The following is a 26,272-nucleotide window of genomic DNA, read 5'->3' on the forward strand; positions in this document are numbered from 1 at the left end:
GCCAGACAAAACACTATTAAAAAAAGAAAACTGAAGACAAATATCTTCCATAAATATACATGCAAAAATTCTAAACAGAGGATTAGTATACCAGTAAACTACTAGTAAAGTGAATTCAACAGCATATTAAAAGGATTATATATCTTGACTGATTAGGATTTATTTCTGAAATACAAGAATGGTTCAACATATGAAAATCATTCAATGTAATATACAACAGTAATAGAACGAAGGGAAAAAACCCTACATGATCATCTCAGTTGATGCAGAGAGAGCATTGACAAAATTCGACACTATTTCATGATAAAAACACACAGACTAGGAATAGAAGGGAATGTCCCCAATATGATAAAGGCCATATATGAAAAACTCACAGCTAACATCATACTTAATGATGAGAAACTGAAAGCTTTTTCCTTGAGATTAGGGAAAAGACAAGGATGCCTGCTTTCACTGCTTCTATTCACCACAGTATTGGAAGTTCTGGCCAATTAGGCAAGAAAAAGAAATAAGAGTCATCCAACTTGGAAAGGAAAAAGTAAAATTATTTCTGTTTGTAGATGACACAATCTTATATGTAGAAAACTCTGAAGATCCACAATAGATTGTTAGAGTTTATAAATAAGTCCAGCAAAGTTGGGGGATATAAATCAACACAAAAAAATCAGTTTTATTTCTATATACTTGCAATGAACAATTTGAAAACAAATATTTTATATTCCATTACAGTAGCATTGAAAATAATAAAATACTTAGGAATAACTTTAACCAAGGAGGCAAAAGATTTGTACACTGAAAATTCCAACATTGCTGAAAGATATAAAAAGAAAACCTAAATAAATGGAAAGACATCCCATGTTCATGGGTTAATAGATTTAATATTGTTGAGATGACAATAATACTCAAAGCAATCTACAGATTCAATGCAATCCCTACCAAAATCCCAATGGCATTTTTACAGAAATAGAAAAACTTATTCTAAAATTCATATGGAGTCTCAAAAGTCATATGGAACCCTGAATATTCAAAATTATCTTGAAAAAACTAAGCTGGAGGGCTCACATTACCTGACTTCAAAACTTGCTACAAAGCCACAGTTACCAAAACAGTGTGATACTGGCACAAGGACAGACATATAGTCTATTGGTCTAATAGACTAAAATAGAGACCCCAGAAATAAACCCTCACAGAAATGGTCAGCTGATTTTTGACAAAGGTGCCAAGATAGTCAGTGGGGGAAAAGACAGTCTTTTCAATAAATAGTGTTGGGAAACTGAATATCCACATGCAAAATAATGAAGTTAGGTCCTTACCTAATGCCGTATACAAAAATTAGCTCAGAATGGATCGAAGACCTAAACATAAGAGCTAAAACTGTAAGACTCTTTGAAGAAAACAGGGGAAAGGTTTTATGACATTGGATGTGGAAATTATTTCTTGTATATGACACCAAAAGCACAGGCAACAAAAGAAAAAAAAATAGCTAAACTGGACTACGTCAAAATCTTAAAGTTTTGTGCATCATAGGATACGTTCAAGAAAATGAGAAGGCAGCCCACTGAATGGGAGAAAATATTTGCAAATCATATATCCAATAAGGGACTAATATCTAGAAATATATAAAGAACTCCTACAATTCAAGAACAACAGCAACTACAACAAACTCAAAAAAACGGGCAAATGTCTTGGGTAGACATTTCTTCAGAAAAGATATACAAGGCACCTGCTGTGGAAAAGAGTTTGGCAGGTCCTCAAAAAGCAAAACATAGAATTACCATATGATCTAGCAATTACACTTCTAGGTATGTACCCAAAAGAATTGAAATCAGGGACTCAAACAGATATTAGTACACCAATGTTCATGGCAGCATTACTCATAATAGCCAAAAGGTGGAAATAACCCAAATGTCCATCAAACAGATAAATGGAAAAACAAAATGTGGTATTTACATACAATGAAATATTATTCAGTCATAAAAAGGAATGATGTTCTGATACACACTACAACATGGATGAACCTTGAAAATACTATGCTAAGTGAAATGAGGCAGACACTGAAGGACACATATTGTATGATCCCATTTATATAAGGTACCTAGAATAGGCAAATTCTTAGGGACAGAAAATAGATTAGTGGTTACCAGGGGCTGTAGGGAGAGGGGAACAGGGAGTTACTGCTTAATGATTACAGAGTGAGGAGAGGGGAACAGGGAGTTATTGCTTAATGGAACAGGGAGTGATGAAAAAATTTGGCCATATATAGTGGTGATGGTTGCATACCTTGTGAAAATAATGCCACTGAATTATACATATAAAATGGCAAATTTTAAAACACATTTTATCACAATTTTAAAAATTAATAACATACAAAACAATTTGCATTCTGTACTTTACATGGGTGAGTTGTATGGTATGTGGTTTATATCTCAAAAAAGCTGTTTTAAAAATTGTTCGGTTATACTTGTTTGGCACTATTTCTTTATTCTCTATTCTGATCCATTAATTTACTTGTTTGTTCTCCAATATCACACAATCTTGTTTTCTATAGTTGTATAATAATTCTTGAAATTTGGTGGAGTGGTTCCTCTTTATTCCTCTTTTTTAGATTATTTTAGCTATTCTTGTTCCTTTGCCTTTCTCTATAAACATTAGAATAATCTTGTCTATAGTTACAAAAAAACCTTGCTGGGATTTTGGTAGAAATTGTGTCAAACCCATGTATTGATTTGCAGGTAACTGACATCTTTACTCTGTTGCGTCCTCCAATCTGTGGAATATCTCTCCATACTTAGATCTTTGATTTCTTTCAGTGCTGCATTATTTTAAAGCAAATCCCAGACATCCTATAATTTAATCTGTAAATAATATATAGTATATGTCTTAAGAGATACAGAGTCTGTCTCTCTGCCACACCTTCTTCTAGGAGAATTTAAAAATCAATCATCTCTTTGAGGGAATAAAACAGATTCTTTGTAAGAGTTACTACTTTTCTTGGCTCTCTCTTAGCCAGTCCCAGTTGAGGTCTCAGCAGCTCACAAAATGGTTGCTTATCTAGCAAACCTGCAGCCTGGGAGGAAAGGAAAGCAAGTTTCAACATGAGTCTGCCAATATTTTTATCATCATCTAATATCTAGCTTCCAGCACAGGGTCTGGGACAGAGGAGGTGTTTGCGTAAATGAAGGAAGTAGGAGACCGTTCACAGGAGAGTGAGTGGAGGTGGCAGTGGGAGGACCACCCCAGGACTGCAGTCAGGACACCCAGGCCCAGTGCTGGTCTGCAAACGGCCAGGGGGCAGAGCTAGTCATCTGTCCTCCGAGATGCGCTCAAACTCCTTTCATATAAGCAAGGCCCTTGGAAGGTTCACATGCCGTTAACGTACATGAAAGCATTAAAGGGTGTGGTCCTGTGCTCCGCAAGCATCTTCGGGTGAATAAATGACACGGCCGGGTCAACACAAAATCAGTCTTGATTTTGGATATTTAATTTTTATGTAGGAAGACAAGCCAGCTGTCTGATCCATTATGAGATTCTAATAATTTAAAACTTTTAGACAGCAACACAGCTAAGAATTCTGGATTCTAGACAAAAGATTGGCCAGGGCCCCTTTGCCTCTGATGAACAGCACCCAAACAATCTTCTGTCTCCACTTAAAAGAAAAAGCAGTGGTTCTTCCAGTGAAGAGAGAATGCCGCAGGGGAGTCTACTCTGTGCTGCCCTAGAGCCCTGGAGAAGAGTGGTTCTCAAAGTGGGTCCCTAGACCAGCAGTATCCCTTGGGAACTTGTCAGAGACGCAGTTTCTTTCCCCTCCCCAGACCTGCTGAATCAGAAACTCCGGGGTGGGCCCAGCAGGCTGTGTGACTTCAGGTGACCTGGTGCAGAGCTCAAAGCCTGAGACCCACTGTTCTCAGTCAACAGCCCTTAACAAAGTGATTTGCTAACTCCCAGGAGATTCTGCTCCAGCACAGTCAGGGCAGACGGTCTTTTGGGGTGGCCGCAGGGCCCCTTTAGGAAACTCTAAAGAGCCTGGCATACAGTCTCGAGGTGAAACAGGAATGCCAGAACGTTGGGGTGTCTGGGGAGGTGTCGGCAGCTCTGGCTGCTCCCCCAGCACCCACTGGCCAGGGGCTTCCATTTAGCACATCTGTGCACTTGTTTGTTCCTTTCTGAATTCACTGAAAAGTGTTCAGTGCCTATTGTGTTTGTGCCACTAGACACACACGGGGTTCTGAGGACACAGTGTGAATAAGACAGACACCCCCCTGCTCCCGTGGAGATCAGAGTCCAGCAGGAATAGGGGTAAACAGTGATGAAGCGGCGAGCACAGGAGCCCCTGCCCAAGGGTGTGAGGTCTTGGCCACCCTGAGCTGGGGGTGACCTGGGGGGGAGGGGAGTACTGCGGAAGGGTGAAGAGTGTTCCAGGCAATGGAGACAGCATCAGGCCCCAGACGCAAGTGGGATGTTGTTCAAGGACACGGAAGAGTCCCAGAGATCCAGGAATAGAGAAGGGGGAAGGGACAGCAGGGGTGAGGTCTGACGGCCCTTCCTAGGAAGGACAGTTGGTGCAGGGAGTGTTGTCCTAGGCAGCCCGGTGCTGAGTCACCAGAGTAAATGCTCAGGCCTCAGCCTCACGGGCTTCTCACCACATCCTAATGACACGAACAAAGAAGGCTAAACTGTGTGCCCCATTCTGTAGGTGGGGAAGCTGGGGCCCAGAGAGCTAAAGTTCCTTTCCCCAAATCACCCAGATCTCTGGGCTCTTTTCACCAGACTGAGTCTGTTTAAATTCTCTTCTCTCCTGTATGAAGGGTTCCTGCTGATGGTGAGTCAGACGAGGGTGGTACAGTCTGTGTTTGCTGCTGGGGGAGCAGGCAGCCCAGGCACCGCCTCCCAGCTGGACCAGACACAAGAGCCGCTTCTCGCACTGCGCTGACATTCTGGTCTGGGAGCAGCAGCGCTGGCCCAGGGTGGAGAGGGAGTGGGCCCCCAGGGCCCTCCATGCCAGGCTGTCCTCCCCACGCGACTGCTCTCTCCTCATGTGCCCTTGTCTGCTCTGCTGCCTCTGCTCAGCTGTTGTCGTCTGCCTTCCACTCTAAATCCTGTCCAGCTTTCAGGTTAAACAAAAATGTTTGTTACTGTTGTTGTTGTTTTAATCGACTTTACTTTTTATTTTTTTCACTTTTCTTTTTTTTGGCCCAGAGGCACTCGGGATCTTAGTTCCCCAACCAGGGATCAAACCTGGGCCCCCTGCAGTGGAAGCACGGAGTCCTAGCCACTGGACCTCCAGGGAATTCCCTAGACTTTACTTTTTAGAACTGTTTTAGATTTATAGAATAATTGGGCAGACAGTACAAAGAATTCCCATACACCCCACACCAGTTTCTCTTATTAAGATCTTACATTGACAGGGTACATTACTCAGAATTAATGGACCAATATTGATACATTATTATTATTAATTAAAGTCCATACTTTTCTCAGTTTTTCCTTAATATCCTTTCTGTTCCAGGATCCCATATCACATTTAGTGATCTCCTCAGCTCAAGATTTTTGATTTAGGTCCCACAAAGCCTTGCTTTTGCGTGCTTCTGAATGCTTTTTCATTCAGCAAATAAAACTTCTATAGACATCTATAGCACCAAATCTGAATCCCCTCTGCACCTCAAGGCTTACTCAGGGTTTTCTCACAGGAAAGACTCTGACCTTCTTTCGTCCTCCCCAGCCTCCCTGTTCTCTTACTGCTGAGAGTAAAATAACCTTTACTGGGAATTTACAGTGTACCGCCTACTAATATATCAGATTCAAGCCTACTTGTGAAATAGGTATTATTAGACACATTACACAGTTAAAGACTTGGGGCTCACAGAGGTTAAGACACTTGCTAAGGTCTCACAGGCAGCCAGCAGCAGAGGCAGGATTAAAACTTGCCCAGATGCCACACTCTTCCCTGCACCTCTCTAGGGCCTCCGAACTGTCCGGCCTCCGTGAGCACACAGCTGCTTGTTTCCCCGTGGCCTTCTCTCCCATGAGAGAGAAGGCCACGGGGAAACATGTGCTGCATGTGGCTGTTTGCTGCCATGGTTCCCTATTATTCAAAGAATTAGGGACCTCCCTGGTGGTCCAGTAGTTAAAACACCGTGCTTCCACTGCAGGGGGCATGGGTTCGATCCCTGGTCAGGGAACTAAGATTCCACATGCTGCGCGGCGTGGCCAAAAAATAGGAAAAAGAAAAAAAAAAAGAAACAAAGAATTAAGTTCCAGGGAAATCAGTCAAGTAGGCCTTCATGTATAAAAGATGCTTTCTGGTTATAATTATCAATACTTCAGAAAGCAATTACATTAAAAATATGTCATGTCGTGCTTAGCAGTAAGTGAAACATGATTTTTGATACATGGCTCTTTTATGTTAGACAAATGTGAAGTGGAAAATTTAGGTAATAACTTTGATTTTTTAATTTAACATAATGAGCCCACAATGTAATATTCTAGATCATAGACTCTTGTAATACAAAACCAAAGAAGGCAATGTTTTTACCAAATTACAAGTTTTGGTAAATCAATACAATATAATATAATGAAATTATGTCACATAATACTTTAATGAAAAAATTCATTTTCACCTCAGTACTGTGCAAGGCAATAAAATCATATCATGCATTACTTTATAATACTTTTCACTGCAAAAAATTAAACATCATGATTTTTCATGGTAGATTTAGCTGAGCAGTTATTTTTAACAAATTAAGCTTTTAAAAGCTTTTTTTAAAATGATACAGTTTCCTACTTTTAGTGTGTAAGCTGCTTAAGTTAAATGCAACAGGACAATCTTATGTATCTAAAAGATGTCTCTGCCCAAACATTTAAAGAATTAATGCCAACCCTTCTCAAACTCTTCCAAAAAACTGAAGAAGGAACACTTCCAATCTCACTTTATGAGTCCATAACTCTCCTGATACCAAAACCAGACAAAGACAACTTTTTCTGACAAGAAAACTACAGACCAATATCCCTGATGAACATTGATGCAAAAATCCTCAACAAAATACAACACATTAAAAGGATCACACACCATGACCAAGTAGGATTTATCCCTGGGATGCAAAGATGATTCAACGCGTGAGAATCAATTAATATGAAATAACACATTAACAGAATAAAGGATGAAAATCACATGATCATCTCAATAGATGAAGAAAAAGTTTTTGACAAAATTCAACATCCTTTTCATGATTAAAAAATCTCAACAAACAAGTAATAAAAGGAAAGTACCACAACATAATAAAGGCCATGTATGAAAATTCCACAGCTAACATCATACTCAATGGTGAAAAACTGAAAGCTTTTCCTCTAAGATCAGGAACAAGACAAGGATGCCCACTCCCACTACTTCTATTGAGCACAGTACTGGAAATCCCAACCAAAGCAATAAGGGGAATAAAAGATGTCCAAATTGGGAAGGAAGTAAAATTGTCCCTGTTTGCAAATGACATGATCTCATATACAGAAAACTCTGAATATTCCATAAAAAAACTGTTAGAAGTAATAAATGAATTCGGTAAAATTTCAGGATATGAAATCAATGTACAAAAATCAGTTGTGTTTCGATACTCTAACAAAGACTTTCTGAAAAGGAAATTAGGAAAGCAATCACATTTACAATAGCACCAAAAAAGAATAAAATACTTAGGAATAAGCTTAACTAAGGAGGTAAAAACTTACCTACAGAAAACTGCAAACTATTGAAGAGAGAAATAAAAGAAGACACAAATGGAAAGATATCTGTGTTCATGGATTGGAAGATTTAATATTATTGAAATATCCATCCTACCCAAAGTGATCTACAGATTCAATGCAATCTCTATCAAAATCCATAAGGCATTTTGTTTTACAGAAATTAAAAAAACAACTCTGCAATTCATATGGAAGCACAAAAGACCACAAATAGCCAAGTCAGTCCTGAGAAAGGACAGACATCCTGATTTAAATATATTATGAAGTTATTCAAACAATACAGTACTGGCATAAAGACAGACATATAGACCAATGGAACAGAATAGAGAACCCAGAAATAAACCCACACGTATATGATCAGTTAACTTACAACAAAGCAGTCAAGAATATGCAATGGGGGAAAGATAGTCTCCTCAATAAATGGTATTGGGAAAACTAGATATCCACGTAAAAACGAAGAATGAAATTGGACATTTATCTTATACCTTAAAACAAAAATCAACTCAAAATGTCTTAAATGTAAGACCTGAAACTTTAAAACTCCTAGAAGAAAACATAGGGGAAAAGCTTCATGATATTTGTCTTGGCAATGATTTCACGGATATGACACCAAAAGAACAGGTAACAAAACCAAAAATAAACACGTGGGACTACATCAAACTAAAAAGCTTTTGCACAGAAAAGAAACAATCAACAGGGTGAAAAGGTAATCTATAGAATGGGAGAAAATATTTGCAGACCACATATCTGATAAGGGGTTAATCTCCAAAATATATAAGGAACTCCTACAACTCAATGCCAAAAACCCTAATAACTCAATTAAAAAATTGGCTAAGGACTTAAATAGGTATTTTTCAAAAAAAGACGTACAAATGGCCAACAGGTATATGAAAAAAATGCTCAAAGTCTCTAATCATCAGGGAAATGCAAATCAAAACCTCAATGAGATAGTACCTCACACCTGTCAGGATGGCTATAATAAAACAAAAAACCAAACAAACCCAAAAGAGGATGAGAGGAGAGGATGTGGAGAAATTGAAACTCCTGCACACTCTTGGTGGGAACGCAAAATGCTGTAGCTGCTATGGAAAACAGGATGGAGAGTCCTCAAAAAATTGAAAATAGAACTACCCTATGATCTGGCAACCCCACTTCTGAATATTTATCCAAAAGAATTGAAATCAGGATCTCAAAAAGGTATTAGCATTCCCATGTTCATAACAGCACTGTTCACAATAGCCAAGATGTGGAAACAACTTAAATGTCTAGCAGCAGATGAATGAATAAAGAAAGTGTGGTATATACATACAATGAAATACTATTCAATCTTAAAAAAGAATGAAATTTTGCAATATGTAACAGCATGGGTGCGACTTGAGGTCATTATGCTAAGTGAAATAAGTCACTCACAGAAAGACAAATACTGCATAATTCCACTCATAAGAGGTATCTAAAATCAACTCATAGAATCAAAGAGTGGAATGTATTTGCCAGTGACCAGGAGGAGGGAAATGGGAGTTACTAAAAAATGGGCATAAAGTTCCAGTTAAGCAAGATGAGTAAACTCTAGACATCTGTGTACAGCATTGTATCTATAGTCAAAAATAATGTAATATACACTTAAAATTTTGTTAAGAGGGTATATCTCATGTTAAATTGTTCTTAACCACAATAAAATAAAATTAAAAATAAAATTGTCTTTGCCTTATTGTGAGGTTGTCCTTAAATGAGGTAAGCATGTGAAGCTTTAATGTTTATTTTATGCAGGCTGAGCTTGCCAACACCAGTTTCAAGTTAAGTAACTTTTCAAATGTTGTTACATCTTCACATGCACAGTGGAACCCTAAATGTTAGCTGGTCTTTACAACTAACCTCATTCTTCTTGACCTTTCTGCTTGGAAGATCTGAACTTCTCTTCAGCTTATATCCAGTGTTCATGCAGCCTTTCTTTAGCCTGTTATTTAAAAAATCCTGCCTAAAAAAATCCTGCCTAATATGTAGTCACACCTTTTTTAAAAATTTTATTTATTTATTTGGCTGTGTTGGGTCTTAGTTGCAGCACATGGGATCTTTCATTGTGGCACAGGGGCTTCTCTTTAGTTGTGGTATGTGGGCTCCAGAGCACATAGGCTCAGTAGTTGTGGTGCGTGGGCTCTCTAGTTGTGGCACACAGGCTCTAGAGTGCACGGGCTCAGTAGCTGTGGCGTGTGAGCTCTCTAGTTGTGGCGCACAGTCTCCAGAACGTGTGGGCTCAGTAGTTGCGGTGTGCAGGCTTGTTGCCCTGTGGCATGTGGGTTCTTAGTTCCCCAATCAGGGGTCATACCTGTGTCCCCTGCATTGGAAGGCAGATTCTTAACCACTGGACCACCAAAGAAGTCCCTGGCACATTTAAATAACAAATATAGATAAATATATTGCGAGACTGGAGAGACCTGAGGGAATTTGTGGTTTATACTAATCTTCGTGATCATTTCTCCATAAATGCTGCTGTGAGTGTCTTATGCTCCTTCCTTCAGAGGAGCAAAAATTCTTCAATTTTAGCATTTAATATTTGAAGATACTGTATTTGTCATAAGTCCCAAGTAATTGCTGAGGTAATTCCTTTCACAGTGTTTATGGTTTTTTGAGTCGGAATAGTTTTCCTGGATCTTGAAGATGTAGTATGTATATAAGCCTCTCATATTCTACATGTAAATGAAACATTGGTAGACTTCATTTCTACTGTTCTGTCCATAGAATCAACTGCAGAATGTTCTTGCAATATGTCTTGATTCATGCTGTATGAATATGTGATTTCATAACAGAAGGCATTCCCCACTCTGTGCTCTGAAGCCTATGGCTGTATAACTGTCAGTGTGAGCTATCTGCGGTTGGCCACAACCCCTCTGGGTTCAGATTTGGGTATTTGGACATTTTGGTGCTGCAGTCATTGTAATGGCTTGCCTTAAGTGGTTGAAGATGTGCTCTGGAGCTGGCATCCTGCTCGGTTAGGCAGTGACAGATGACACAAAGCGGCACCTGCCCTGCCCCAGGTGGCTGGGTCTTGCCTCAGGTGGCTTTGGTCCTGGTGCTGAAAACTCACTTGAATTCTCCAGCTTGGAGATTTCTCTTCAACTCCTGGCTCACAGTTCCAACCACCTGCTTGCTCTTCTGCCTAGAGGCCTGACAGGCATCTCAACGTTCATATGACCTAAGCAGAACTGCCCATCCACCCATACCTGCTCGGCTCACAGGCATCTGTATCTCAACAGTCCACAACCGTGCTCTTTCAGTTGCTCAAACTCAAGCATGCTACGATAGAAAACTATCAAACCACAAAAGGAAAAATAAAGAAAGGAACAAAGAAGAAACACAAAATCAACTGGAAAACAAGGTTTAAAATCTCAATAAAATCATACTTATCAATAATTACCTTAAATGTCAATGGACCAAATGTTCCGTCTGATCAAAAGACATAGAGTGGCAAACTGGATAATAAAATAAGAACCTACAATATGCTGCCTATAAGAAACCCACTTTAGGGTGAAGGACACACATAGATTCAAAGTGAGGGAATGGAAAAAGATATTTCATGCTAATGGAAATGATAAGAAAGTGGCAGTAGCCATACTCATATCAGACAAAATAGACTTTAAAATAAAGACCATAAAGAAAGATAAAGAAGGACACTATATAATGACAAAAGACTCAACACATGAAAAGGATATTACACTCAACACATATGCACCCAATATAAGTGATACAAATGAACTTATTTACAAAACAGAAACAGACTCACAGACATAGAAAACAAACTTATGTTACCAAAAGGGAAAGGGGGGAGGGACAAATTAGGAATTTGGGATTATCAGATACAAACTACTATACATAAAATAGATTAAAAAAACAAGGTCCTACTGTATAGCACAGATATTCAATATCTTTTAATAAATTATAATGGAAAAGAATATGAAAAAGAATATGAAATATATATATATATATATATATATATACAACTGAATCACTTTGCTGTACACCAGAAACTAACATGATACTGTAAATCAACTGTAGTTCAACAAAAAATAAATATATGCACCCAATATAGGAGTACCTGAATACATAAAACAAATACTAATAGACATAAAGGAAGAAATTGATGGGAATACAATAATAGTAGGAGATTTTAACATCCCACTGACATCAGTGGACAGATCTTCCAGACAGAAAATCAATAAGAAACAGAGACCCCAAATGACACAACAGTTAGACTTAATTAATATCTTCAGGACATTACATTCCCCCCCCCAAAAAAAAGCCCCACCAGAATACACATTCTTTTTAAGCACACATGGAACATTCTCTAGGATAGACCACATACTAGAACACAAAAGAAGCCTCAACAAATTTAAGAGGACAGAAATTATTTCAAGGATCTTTTCTGACCACCATGGCATGAAACTAGAAATCAACCACAAAAAGAAAAATGAGGAAAAAAATGATCACATGGAGACTAAATAACATGCTATTAAAAATCAATGGCTCAATGATGAAATCAAAGAGGAAATTAAAAAATACCTTGAGACAAATGACAATGAAAACACAACCACACAAAATCTACGGGATGCAGCAAAAGCAGTCCTAAGAGGGAATTTCATAGCGATACAGGTTTTCCTCAAAAAACAAGATAAATCTAAAGTAAACAACCTAACATACCATCTAAAAGAATTAGAAAAAGAAGAACAAACAAAACCTGAAGTCAGCAGAAGGAAGGAAATAAGAAAGATCAGAGAGGAAATAAATAAAACAGGAATTTTTAAAGAATAGAAAAAAAAAATCAATAAAACCAAGAGCTCGGTTTTTGAAAGGATAGGAAAGAGAAGGAAAGAGAGAGTACCCAAATAAACAAAATAATAAATGAAAGAGGAGAAATAACAAGGGACACTGCAGAAATACAAAAAAAACACAAGAGAATACTATGAACAATTATGTGCCAACAAATTGGACAACCTAGATGAAATGGTCAAGTTTCTAGAAACATACAGCCCATGAAAACTGAATCAAGAAGAAACAGATGATTTGGGCTTTCCTGGTGGTGCAGTGGTTAAGAATCTGCCTGCCAATGCAGGGGACACGGGTTTGAGCCCTTGTCTGGGAAGATCTCACATGCTGCAGAGCAACTGAGCCCACGTGCCACAACTACTGAACTTGTGCTCTACAGCCCACAAGCCACAACTACTGAAGCCTGCATGCCTAGAGCCCATGCTCCGCAACAAGAGAAGCCACCGCAATGAGAAGCTTGCACACTGCAACGAAGAGTAGCCCCCACTCGCTGCAACTAGAGAAAGCTGCACACAGCAATGAAGACCCAATGCAGCCATAAATAAGTAAATAAAATTATCAAAAAAAAGAAGAAATAGTTGATTTGAACAGACCAATCACTAGAAGTGAAATAGAATCTGTAATTTAAAAAAACTCCATGTAAACAAAAGTCCAGGACTTATGGCTTCACAGTGGAATTCTACTAAACATATAAAGAAGAACTTATACAGATCCTTCTCAAATTCTTCCAAAAGACTGAAGAGGAGGGAACACTCCCAAAGTCATTCTATGAAGCCACTATCACCCTGATACCAAAACCAGACAAAGACACTATCAAAAAAGAAAATTACAGGCCACTATTTTTTATGAATATAGCTGCAAAAATCCTCAACAAAATACTAGCAAACCAAATCCAACAACACATGAAAAGGACCATACATGATGATAAAGTTGGATTCATTCTATGGTCACAATGGTGGTTCAACAGACGCAAATCTATCAGTGTGATACACCAAATCAACAGAAAAAAAGACAAAAACCACAGGATCATCTCAATAGATGCAGAAAAATCATATGATAAAATTCAGCATCCATTCATGATAAAAACTCTCACCAAAATGGGCATAGAGGGAACATATCTCAGCATAATAAAACTATTTATGACAAACCCACAGCCAACATAATACTCAATGGTGAAAAGCTGAAAGCCTTCCCACTAAAATCGGGAACAAGACAAGGATACCCACTCTCACCACTTCTATTGAACATAGTATTGGAAGTTGTAGCCATAGCAATCAGATAAGAAAAAGAAATGAAAGTGATATAACTTGGAAGGGAAGAGGTAAAATTGTCATTATATGAAGATGACATAATACTATATATAAAACCCTAAAGACTACACACAAAAACTACTAGAACTGATAAATGAATTCAGCAAGGTACCAGGATACAAGATTAACATACAAAAATCTGTTGCATTTCTCTACACTAACAATGAAATATCAGAAATGGAAGGTAAAAAAACAATCACTTTTAAAATCATATGAAAATTACTTAGGGATACACATGACTAAGAAGGTGAAAGACATATGCTGAGAACTATAAAACATTGATAAAGGAAACTGAAGATGATTCAAAGAAATGTAAAGATATTCCATGCTCTTGGATTAGAAGAATTAATATTGTTAAAATGGCCATAATACCCAAAGTAATCTATAGGTTTAATGTGATCCCTATCAAATTACCCATGACATTTTTCAAATAACTAGAACAAATAATCCTCAAATTTACACGGAACCACAAAAGATCCAGAATTGCCAAAGCAATCCTGAGGAAAAAGAACAAACTAGAGGCATAACCCTCCAAGACTTCAGACAATACAACAAAGCTACAGTAATCAAAGCAGCAATATTGATGTGCCAATGGTATTAGCACAAAACAGAAATACTGATCAATGAAGCAGAATAGGAAACCCAGAAATAAACCCACACACCTATAGTAAATTAATCTTTGACAAAGGAGGCAGCCACATACCATGGAGAAAAAACAGTCTCTTTGGCAAGTGGTATTGGGAAAGCTGGACAGCTGCATATAAATCAATGAAGTTAGGACACTCTGTTACACCATACACAAAAATAAACTCTAAATGCCTTAAAGACTTAAATATAAGACATGACACCATAAAACTCCTAGAAGAGAACATAGGCAAAACATTCTATGACATAAATTGTAGCAATGTTTTTTAAGATCAGTCTCCCAAGGCAAAAGAAATAAAAGCAAAAATAAACAAATGGGACCTAATCAAATTTATAAGCTTCTGCTCAGCAAAGGAAACCGTAGACAAAACAAAAAGGCAACCTACGGAATGGGAAAAAATATTTGCAAATGATGTGACTGACAAGGGATTAATTTCCAAAATATACAAACAGCTCATACAACTCAATAACAAAAAACCAAACAACCCAATCAAAAAAAAAAAAAAAATGGGCAGAAGACCTAAATAGACATTTTTCTAAAGAAGACAACCAGATGGCTGACAGGCACATGAAAAGATGGTCAACATCTCTAATTATTAGAGAAATGCAAATCAAAACTACAATGAGGTGTCACCTCACACCAGTCAGAATGGCCATCATAAAAAGTCAACAAGTAATAAATGCTGGAGAGGTTGTGGAGAAAAGGGAACCCTCTTGCACTGTTGCTGGGAATGTAAATTGGTGGAGCCACTATGGAGAATAGTATGGAGGTTCCTTAAAAAACTAAAATTAGAGTTACCATATGATCCAGCAATCTTACTCCTTGGCATATATCTGGGAAAGACAAAAACTCTAATTTGAAAAGATACGTGCACACCAATATTTATAGCAGCACTATTTACAATAGCCAAGACATGGAAGAAACCTAAGTGTCCATCCACAGATGAATGGATAAATAAGATGTGTACATATATACAATGGAATATTACTCAACCATAAAAAAATGAAATAATGCCACTTGCCACAACGTGGATGGACCTAGAGATTATTATACTAAGTGAAGTAAGTCAGAAAGAGAAAGACAAATATCATATGATATCACTTATATGTGGAATCTAAAAAAATGACACAAATGAACTTATTTACAAAACAGAAACAGACTCACAGACATAGAAAACAAACTTATGGTTGCCAAAGGGGAAAGGGGCTGGGGAGTGATAAATGAGAAGTTTGGGATTATAGATAAACAACAAGGACAGGGAACTATATTAAATATCTTATAATAACCTATAATGGAAAAGGACATGAAAAAGAATATATATATATGAAACTGAATCACTTTGCTGTACACCTGAAACTAACACAACATTGTAAATCAACTATACTTCAATAAAGAAAAATCTTGGAGCTCTCCTGGACTCCTCTCCTCCTCTCACAACTCACATCCTAATCTATCAGCTCTGGGTTCATTTTGTTATTCAGAACCCAGCCACTTCTCATCCCTCCACCAGTGACCCCTGGTGCAGGTCGCCTCAACTGCCCCCTCCTCCATGGAGTGACCCAAGAGCCTCCCAGCCAGTCTCCCTGTTTGAGCCTTTGTCCTCCTCTACACAACAGCCAGAGTGGCCCTTGGTAAATGCAATCAGATCACACCACTCCTCTGCCTAAAACCTGCAAAGCCTGCCATTTAATTCAGAGTAAGAGTCAGAATCCTCGCCATGGCACCCAAAGTTTGTGGCCTATCTGGCCTCGCTTTCTCTCTCCACCCCCACGCACTGCAGCTCCCACGGGCTCCTGACCCATCATCCGAAGACTAGTCAGTTTGGGTGGAAGCTGTTGGTAACCATGTGGGCATTAACAGCACGCCGTGTTAGTCGGAGTGGTTGATACAGAGGCACGTGCTTAAGGTCCTGACGTTCAGGGCTCAAGTCCTGAAATATTGCTGGAAACATCCAGACTTTCCAGAAATTGCATTTTGTTTCTCGTCTGCTACCATCCCTCCTATCAACACTGACACTGTCTATTCAAATGAACATATCCTTTCAGACAGATGAAATAAATTTGCCCAAGGCTTCTTTTCTCCCGTAGTCAAAATATTTTCCATACAAGTCCTGTTCGTGGGCTTGCACACCGCTGAAATTTAGAATAACCTGCAGGAGGGGAAAGGGATTCAAGTTGGGATAAAGAGGGATGAAAAGACCAGGTGTGCTAAAAGGCCTGGAGTTTTGTTTTTGTTTTTTTTTTCTTTTGGCTGTCCCGTGCAGCTTGTGGGATTTTAGTTCCCCGACCAGGGATTGAACGCAGGCCCTCAGGGCGCTCAGCAGTGAGAGCATGGAGTCCTAACCACTGGACTGCCAGGGAATTCCTGTAAAATGCCTGGACTATTTTGTTTTACTATCAAAGGAATGTATTCTAAATCTTTCAGGTTCACGTTCAACAAATATTTTCATTTACTCCTCTGTCATGGGAACTATGTTACTTGTCTTCATTTTACATGAGAGAAATGCTGCATCCTGGAGAGCTTTACCAGGTGACAGAGAAAATGGCAACAGAATTGAGACACGAGGCAGAGTCCTATGGCTTCAGGTCTGTGTAGTTTCCAACACACACACACACACACACACACACACACACACACACACACACACACACACACACACACACACACACACACACCTCTGCTCTACCGATTTGCCCATGTCCTTTTTCTTTTCTACCTGAAGATCTGTCCAAAATTAACTTAAAAAGACTTTCCATTCTGGATCTGCTTTTAAAACACAGACATGAATTTGGTATCTAAGGCAGAAAGATATAGGGTTCTGTAAGGATGTTAACTTCCTTTCATTATATTCCAAACGTGCAAATACATGAATCTCCTTACAACAGTAACACTTGCTCTGACTTACCCATCCTTGATTATTCTACTTAGACAAAGGCGTTTAAGGTCAAGCAAAACTTAATTTGCCATGGCAGAGACTGTCAAAATCTCTCTCTCAACCACTCAATAAATTAAACACTTATTTTATCTCAAGGGCTCCCGTAATAGTGAATAACTTCTATCAGACAAACTCTCCCACAGATAACTATACCCACTGAAAAAATATAAAACTGCTATCAGATGGCACTGGGGAACGACCTAAAACAGCCCTTCCCATTACTCTTGCCAGGGGTCTATCAATTTTAGACTTGAAAAAATGATTAGACTTTGCAAAGGAACAATTTTTTTAACTCTATCATATGTTTGCTTTTCATTTAATTAATCTCTTCTCTCACATTTAGTATTTCCTCCTCTCTACTTAACTTTGAGTTTAACTTGCTGTTCTTTTTCTTACTTCTTTAGATGGATACTCATATCTTTGATGTAATACTTGGTGATCCACGGAGGTATTGGTTCCACTGTGCTTGACAGAACACACTTGGAATACTATGTCCTGTAGTTGGCCACATACTTCCAAGAGGAACCCTAAAAAGTAAGAGCATGTCTAGTAGAAGGTAGCTAGGACAATGACATGTCTGTGAACATCAGGAAATACTGAGAGTTACCCTGGCAAAGGGAAGACTTGGAGGCAGGGGAGATGAGGGGAATGGTTTTCAGATGTCTGCAAGGCTGTTACATTTAAGACAAAGAAAACTTCGTGTGAATTACTTTAAAGAATGAACAAGAGAGAAAAGCTACAGGAAGGCTGACTGTGTCCCAGCATCAGGAAGAAGCCCTTCCCAAAGCAGTAAAGTTTTACAAAATTAAAATTAAAGTGTTCAGTCAGGGATGAGAGGGTGACATCTGACAGGAGTAATAATGAAGGGTTCTTGCCTGTTGTTAACGTTAAACCAGAATGGCCTTTAGCTTTCTTTGTGATACTCTTCTCCTAAGCCAAAGACTAGCCTTAGTTCTGCGAACACAACTACCATAGCCTGCTTATCCCAGGAGTATAAATAAACATAAACAGTGCCATTGGATGGAAGAGGGGACCCCTGGACTGGACCACACGGCCAGTGCTTTCCTAGCAGAGGAATACACCCTATGCTCTGAGAAGAAAGTGGCGAGGCCAAGGTGGGGTCAGCCAAAGGTAGCCCTGAGGACAGATTTTTAAAATCAGTTTCTGTTCTCCATCCTGCCTAGTCATTACCAACCAGAATCTAGGGCACCTTATTAAAAAAAGCCTGCATATAAAGTCCTGATTGCAGATGAACAGATGAAAGGATTTAGAAAAGGATTCATTGCAAGATTCCTTTCAATGGTAGGCAAACCGCTCCCACCTCCAGTGCATTATAAGGCAGCTCAGCTTTTCTTTCTTTTCTCCTATTATGAAACAAACAGATTTTCATTGTAAAAATTTTTAAACAGGGAGTATATAAAGTGAATAGTGGAAGATTGCCCACCACACTCCCTCTATAAAACTCTATCAATAATTTGGCATATATCTTTCTAATCCATATTCTGTACACACATATATACACACGTGTCAAAGTTCAACTTTTCAAAATTTAACTTATATACAAATCCATATGTATATGATTCATACCATTAAGGAAAAATGAAACCACTGAGCATTGAATGTTTATGAAATGGCAGGCATTAAGCTACGCATTTCACATCATTTATCTTGTTTAATTCTCCTAACAACCCATTTTAAAGCTGAGAAAATGGAGGCAAAGAAAAGTTAAGTGATTTTCCTAGTAAGTGCTTGAGTCCAGATTTGAACCCAGGACTGTCTGAATTAATTTCTCATGCACTCTCTTTGGTTCTAGCTCCCTCTGTCTTGAGGCCTGCAGGTGGCATTGCTCCATCATTGTGCCCTCACAGCCAATCTGCTGATGAAGAAATTTGGTCCCCATAATAGAGAGAGCTTTGAGTTATGTAAACTAGACACAACAGTCTCGACAAAATGATAGCTGCTTAATGTTTTATTAGATCCTAGAACTCCTTCCTAATGCATGTGACCATGACTTGCGAAATACAACTTTTCAATCCTTCAGATGTTAAACTACTAACCTATGAATATGCACGTTTCTCTCCCCCTCAGTATCAGAAGTTCCCCAGCCCAGCCCAGCCTCTGGGACACAAGTCTTCCTAACTCTACTGACAAGGCAATTCTAAGAGGGGACATGGGGTCTTAGGTTGTATCTGTATAAAAAGAGAACCTGATCTGCCACATTTGCTTTGTCTCCCTAGTTGTTTTTTAAAAAATTGAGATATATCAACAACTGACATATAATATTGTGTAAGGTTCATGTGCACAACATGTTGATTTCATACATTCATATACTGCAGTATGATGACCACCCTGTAGTGTTAGCTGACAACTATATCACATCACATAATTTTTTTGTGTGGTAAGAATAATTAAGATCCATTCTCTTAGCAATTTAGCAACTGCTAAGCTTATAACAGTATTGTTGACCATAATCACTATGCTGTGCAGCAGATCTCCAGGACTTATTTATCTCCTGGTGGTGATTTGTACCTTAAATAACGTCCCTCAGTTCTCTCTCATTCTCTCCGCACACATATGTGACACCTGTCACACACTTTGTTTTGTGCTGAACCATTTAAAGGTAAGTTGCGGCCATCGTAACAGTCACCCCAGTACTCAGCATGCATCTCCAGGAATGATGTTCTTCTACATGAGCACAGTACCATGATCACATGTAAGAAAATGAACATTAGTTCAGTAATATCTAGACTAGAGCTCACACGAAAGTTCCCAGTTATTCCTCAAAGAAGTCTTTGAAACTGGCTTCTGTCTCCATTGTGTCTCAGTGCCTGGGGCAACGCCTGAATCCTTGTGGTGAACAGACCTAACACTTGGGGTCAGGGGGTAACAGCCGTCAGGAAAGGCCCAGTGTTTACACTCTGCACTTGCCTCCTCTTTTCCAGTTGTTATGCCTCGAGTTACTTTCTTATTTTACTGCATGTGTTGGTACTTCCAGAATAGTAAAAAATAATAAAAAAAAAGTTTTGAGTCCTCAATGTGTATTAGAAACTCAGCTAAGTGCTTTATTATAATTTTGTTTAATCCAAACAAACCTATAAGTAGGCACTGTTATCTGAGTTTAAAGAAACTGAGGCACAGAGCATCTAAGTTAACTGGCCCAAGGTCACACAACCAAAACATGGTGAAGCTGGAATTCAAACCCAGACATTCTCACCCCCAAACCATGTAGATTCTGGACTTTACCTTGAATATAAAATCCATGCCTTGAATCAAAAATACCTCCAGCTACACCTTTACTATAGAATAAGCCCACTCATGTTGTATACAGCACAGCTCAGAAAGGCAAAGTCCCCTCTCGATTACAGGTGTTACTTTGCTCTGTCCTGCACCTTGATCACCTTTGAAGGTCTCCCTGCCTTTTGTGGCCCCACCTGAGGTGGCAGGGGCGGGGAGCCCTCACCCCAGCCCACCCCTAACGACAATAAAATCCTAAGCCACTACCCACTCTTTGCTCCAGCCGTTCCACACAGGCTGGGACTCTGTCCTGCTCTCCAGAGAGCCCCACTTTGTGAACAACAAACCTTTTCATACCCTCTTGGTGTCACCAGACTCAACGTTGTGAGTGAACAATGTTGCCTGTCATATGAGTAAACAGACCATGCCGTAGCCACCAAGCCATCACCTGACAGCCTCCCAGACGGTGAGCCCTGAGGGAACTCGGGATGGAACAGGATGCCCGCCGTCCAGCAGTCAGCCGCTGCAGCCGCCCACGATGACGGTCACCCGGAGGAGACGCAGGATGAGAAGCGCAGGATACTGGCCCCAGAGAGCTGAGGTGCGTATCTAAGGAATGATTTCAATGAGCCCAGACTCCTGCATCTTCCCATACACAGAAAGGCATTAAGTTCCCTTAACTGGAGATGTCTGGTTTTCTTTAATTAATAGTAATCTTTTGATGTTCCGACTACCTGGTCTTTGTTGCAAAAACTTCTATCCTGGTTCCCCCTTTGCCTCATGGGAGCAGTCTCTCTGAGCGATTTGAGATGCTGTGTCCCGGGCTTAAGCCCTCAGTTTTGTCCACCGAATAAAATGTAACTCTCAAATTTTAGGTTGTGCATTCTTTTTCGGTCGACAACAGCTACACCAAGCTTGGAGGGAGGTGGGGGTGGGGGTGATCTTGCCCTCCATGTATGCAAGCTGTTTGCCAACATTGGACTAAGTAAAAAAGTGGAAAAAAAAAAAAAAAGTGGAGACACTGCTTCCAGATGGTCTCAGTTGAAATGTCCCCTGGGTGCAGACCATTCTTCATTCTCAAGTTAGCGCAGAGATCTGGGCTCTGCAAGGACATGGCTGAGACAGACCACTGTACACATCTCGGGGGAGGCTGGTGGCAGCACGTGCATGTGGCCCAAACACACAGCGGGGATGCAGGGCCTGGGATGTGGCCCCGGAAGGACTATGGATACCAGCTCTGAGGGTGTGAGAAGGAGGGATTAGCTCTGCCACTGGGTGAGCTTCCTTACCCCCTTCCCTCCCTGAGCCTTTTATTTTGAGGGGTAGACAAACATAAAATGGAAACATTTCAGAATGTAGTTTTTCGACTAACGGAGACACGTTGATTTCAAAGGTGTATCTGGAGCTGGCACCATGCTGGCCCAGCCTCCTAACATTTCACATCTCTCCCCCGCTCCCCCGCAGGCAGGTCTGGCCCCCTGGGGACATTGGGAGCCCCTGTGGGGAGAAGCTCCCCTGCGGGGACGGCCCTGTCAACTGAAAAAAAAAAAAGCACAACCTAAAAGTTAAGAATTATGTTTTAGTCGGTGGACATACTGAGAGCTTAAGCCCGGGACACAGCCTCTCAGATGCTCTGAGGGACTGCTCCTAAGAGGTAAGGGGGGAGCCAGGGCATATAGGAGGTTTGGCAATAAAAACCAGGTAGTCAGAACATCAGAAGATGACTGTTCATTAAAGAAAACCAGACATCTCAAGTTGAGGAATTGAGCGCTTTTCTACGTATGGGAGGATGCAAGCGACTGGGCTCATTGAAATCATTCCTTTGATTTGCACCTCAGCTCTCTGGGGCCAGCATCTTGTGCTTTCCTCCATCCTGAATCCCCTCGAGGTGCATCGCTGTGGCGGCTTCAGTGGCTGCTGGCTTGATGGCCGCAACACCCTTTGTTTACTGATGTGGCAGGTGACAGCCACAGCCGAAACCAAAGATGTGCCTTTGACTGTTGAAAGCGCTGGGATATAAAAAGTACTATTTCAACCAAAAATCTCCTTGTGCGGGATCCCTGCATGAATATTTCCAAATCATTATCGCTCAGTTATTCTAGTTAAGTTCTTTCTAATGAAGCCCGTCAATTTCACAACAGCCAGTTTCGCAGAAGATGGATCTGAAAGCTCTCAGCTAACAGACATGTGACTGGGCTTAGATTTGAATTTCTAGGCTAGGCTGTCAGATATATTTTCTTCTCAATGTTTCTGCATTTCAGGAGCATTCTAGCAACTGCTGTCACATACTATCCAAGGCAAGGCAATGCTGGCTAAATCAGAGTTCAGTTTTAACATCACCGTCATCAGTCTCTGGGACATGGCAGACCCTCGCAGGCTGCTGGGCTGTCGTCTTTCTGATTGACCCATCAAGTCGGGACAGAGTGCCTTTTAGATTTTTTTTCACCCACCTGCCCACAGGCAACTCGTCCTAGCGCTTCTGGGGACTCAATGAACGGTGCGTTCCCATCAGTCTGTGTTTATGAGTGTCTAACCATTGACCAGGACTCTGCTTAGAGAAGCTGCAGGGACTTCCCTGGTGGCACAGTGGTTAAGAGTCTGCCTGCCAATGTAGGAGACACGGGTTCGAGCCCCGGTCTGGGAAGATCCCACATGCTGTGGAGCAACTAAGCCCGTGCACAACAACTACTAAAGCCAGCGTGCCTAGAGCCCGTTCTCTGCAACGAGAGAAGCCACCGTGATGAGAAGCCCACGCGCCGCAACGAAGAATAGCCCCCGCTCACCATAACTTAGAGAAAGCCTGCGTGCAGCAACGAAGACCCAACGCAGCCATAAATAAATAAATAAGTAAATAAATGTATATTTAAAAAAAAGAAGCTGCAGAGAATACTAGAGATATTTTAAGAGATGGTTCTCGTGCTCAAGAAGGAAGAAACAAAACTAACATTCACTGAGAAGTTATGATGCCTCGGGAATTTTCATATATATTATTTCACCTCATATAAAGACAGTATAAAACAGGAATCACCATTGTTTTATAAATAAAGAACTGAGTGAGGATTGGAGAGGTCGTGTCTTAGAGTACATGGGAGGATGTGGATGTGAAGTCTGGCCACATCCACAGCGAGCTATTTCCACTGAGAAACCAAGATGAACACATAAGATAGTAAACCCAATTGCCAAGGAATTACAGGTACTCCCATGTACGAGAAGCCAAGGAAGAGGTGTTGTGGGCTGGAGGATGTTTCCAAGTATGAGAGACACCGGAGCTGTATCTTAAATTCAATTGGGATTTCGGTTAGGCAGAGGGAGAGGAAAGGCTTCGGGTTAGAATCAGCGGTAGGAGCTCTGAACTCTCAGGAAGATTGCGAGGGCCCTGGCCCACTGGAGAAGAAAGGTTTGTTTGGAGAACTTTGGAAAGACAAAGACAGAGAAGGCGGCTACAAATACAAATGGCTCCAAAGTCTTGTGGAATTAACGCTTTGGATGATAAATATTTTGGGCTCCTGATTTCAACATGGGCTTTGGAGTCACACAATTGTATCTCCAGATAAAAGAGTCAGTGGAACCAGTAAGGTAGCCGGTGTTCTTGAACTACAATTTTGTGCTTAATATTCCTGTTATGATCTATGGGAGATGGGACAGTCTCCCTAGCGGAACGCAAATAACGCCAACCAAGTTGGAAATGAGGAACAACAGGTTCTGGCCCTCTCGCCATTATCCATGACACACGTCACTAACCGACTCACCCTCTGACCGAGAAGCTGTCTAGGCCTCGTGAGAGTGTTATGGTTGATTACCTGTGCTCACCATGGGGCCAATGAGGAAACCAGAGAGGGAGACATGGGCTGGCACGGTCGGGGAAGAGATTTTGGAGGAAGGGGCGGCTCCCACTGAGCAGTGAAGAGTAGGTACGATTTGGAGAGATAGAAAAAAACGGGAAAGGAACTCAAAACGAGGTTACCAAGTGCATGAGTGGAGACACACAAGTAGGGATAAGCATGCTGGTCCTTTAGAGTTTATTTTGGACAGAGCAATAGCTGTAGAGGAGGGATTAGAGGAACCGAGCTGACGTGGAAAGGTCAACTCAGACAGGGGAAAGACACAAATGGCAGGCAAAGTGCCTCTCAATCTTGCTCACCTCATAGCACACAGAGAGCTGGTAATGTCTGTATCTGTGCACTTCCCAGGGAAACAGACAGTACTACTATACACACACACAGCACAGATCTCCAAGGAGGCATGGGCATGGATGAGTGAGCATGGTCACTCTTCGGAGCACACTCGAGTGTTCTGACTTTCTTACATTGTAGTACACACATCTGCAATGCCCCAGCTCTGGCATGACCAATCGCTCCACGATCAGACTTCAAATGGCTCAGCGCAACACTGGGAAGAAATGCACTAATTTGCTCGGTCCCTCCATCCTATTGCTGACTCCTTCAGATGTCAACTAAAGCCTGTTTTCTCCTGTGCTGTTGCTATGAGCCATGTCTCCTATATCCTATCTTGTGCAGTGAGGGTTTTGAAGTTCTGGTTCTTATACTAGGTCTTTGATGAATTTTGAGCTAATTTTTGAGTATGGTGTGAAGTAGGGCCCGATTATATTCTTTTGCATGTCCATATCCAGTTATTTCAGCACCATTTGTTGAAAGACTATTCCTTCATCCAGTGAATGGTCCTAACACCCTTGCTGAAAATTAATTGAGCATAGATGTATGGAGCTATATCTGGACTCTCAATTTGTCTATCCTATGTTAGTACTATATTGTCTTGATTCCTGTAGCTTTGTAGTATGTTTTGAAATTGGGAAGTATGAGTCCTCCAACTTTGTTCTTTTTCAAGGTTATTTGGCTATTCTGGTTTCCTTGAAATTCCATATGAATCAATTTCAGGATTAGCTTGTCAACTTCTGCAAAAGAGCCAGCTGAGATTTTGATAGGGATGATATGAAAACTGTTGATCACAGGATGTCTTTCCATTTAGTTAGGTCTTCTCTATTACAGTTATGTTTTATAGTTTTCAGTGTACAAGTCTTGCACTGTTTTTGTTAAATTTATTCCTAAATTTTTAATTTTTTGATGCTATTGTAAATGGAATTATTTCCTTAATTTCATTTTCAGATTGTACAGTGCTAGTGTATAGACATACTCATTTCTATCTGTTGATCTTGTATTCTTGTATTCTGGAATTCATTTATTAGCTCTGTGTGTGTGTGTGTATGTATATTCTTTAAAATTTCACAGATGTCATCTGTGAATATAGTTTTACTTCTTCCTTTCCTATCTACATGCCTTTTATTTATTTATTTTTGCCTAATTGCCTAATTGCTCTGGCTAGAACATCCAGTACAGTGCTGAATAGAGGTGGTGAGTGTGAACATCCTTGCCTTGTGCCTATCTTAGGGGGAAGGTTTCAGTTTCTCACCATTAAATACGATGTTAGCTGTGGCTTTTCTGTCTTCTGGGACATTTTCTGGGACTCTCAGACCCCTCCTTCCTTGATGCCCACAGCACCCCATACTTCTCTCTACAGAAATACTAGCAACATCACCCTCTGCAATCACTCTTGGTAACATGTGCTCTTACTTCCCCTCTTACT

General features: G+C 40.3%; 1 protein-coding gene across 1 annotated transcript in view; it reads right to left on the reverse strand.

Moving 5' to 3' along the window:
• LOC132522444 (uncharacterized) overlaps positions 1-26,272 on the reverse strand; it is a 255,962-nt gene that overhangs the window by 23,872 nt on the left and 205,818 nt on the right.

Source organism: Lagenorhynchus albirostris, chromosome 6 (genome assembly GCF_949774975.1).
Source record: "Lagenorhynchus albirostris chromosome 6, mLagAlb1.1, whole genome shotgun sequence".
NCBI lineage: Eukaryota > Metazoa > Chordata > Mammalia > Artiodactyla > Delphinidae > Lagenorhynchus > Lagenorhynchus albirostris.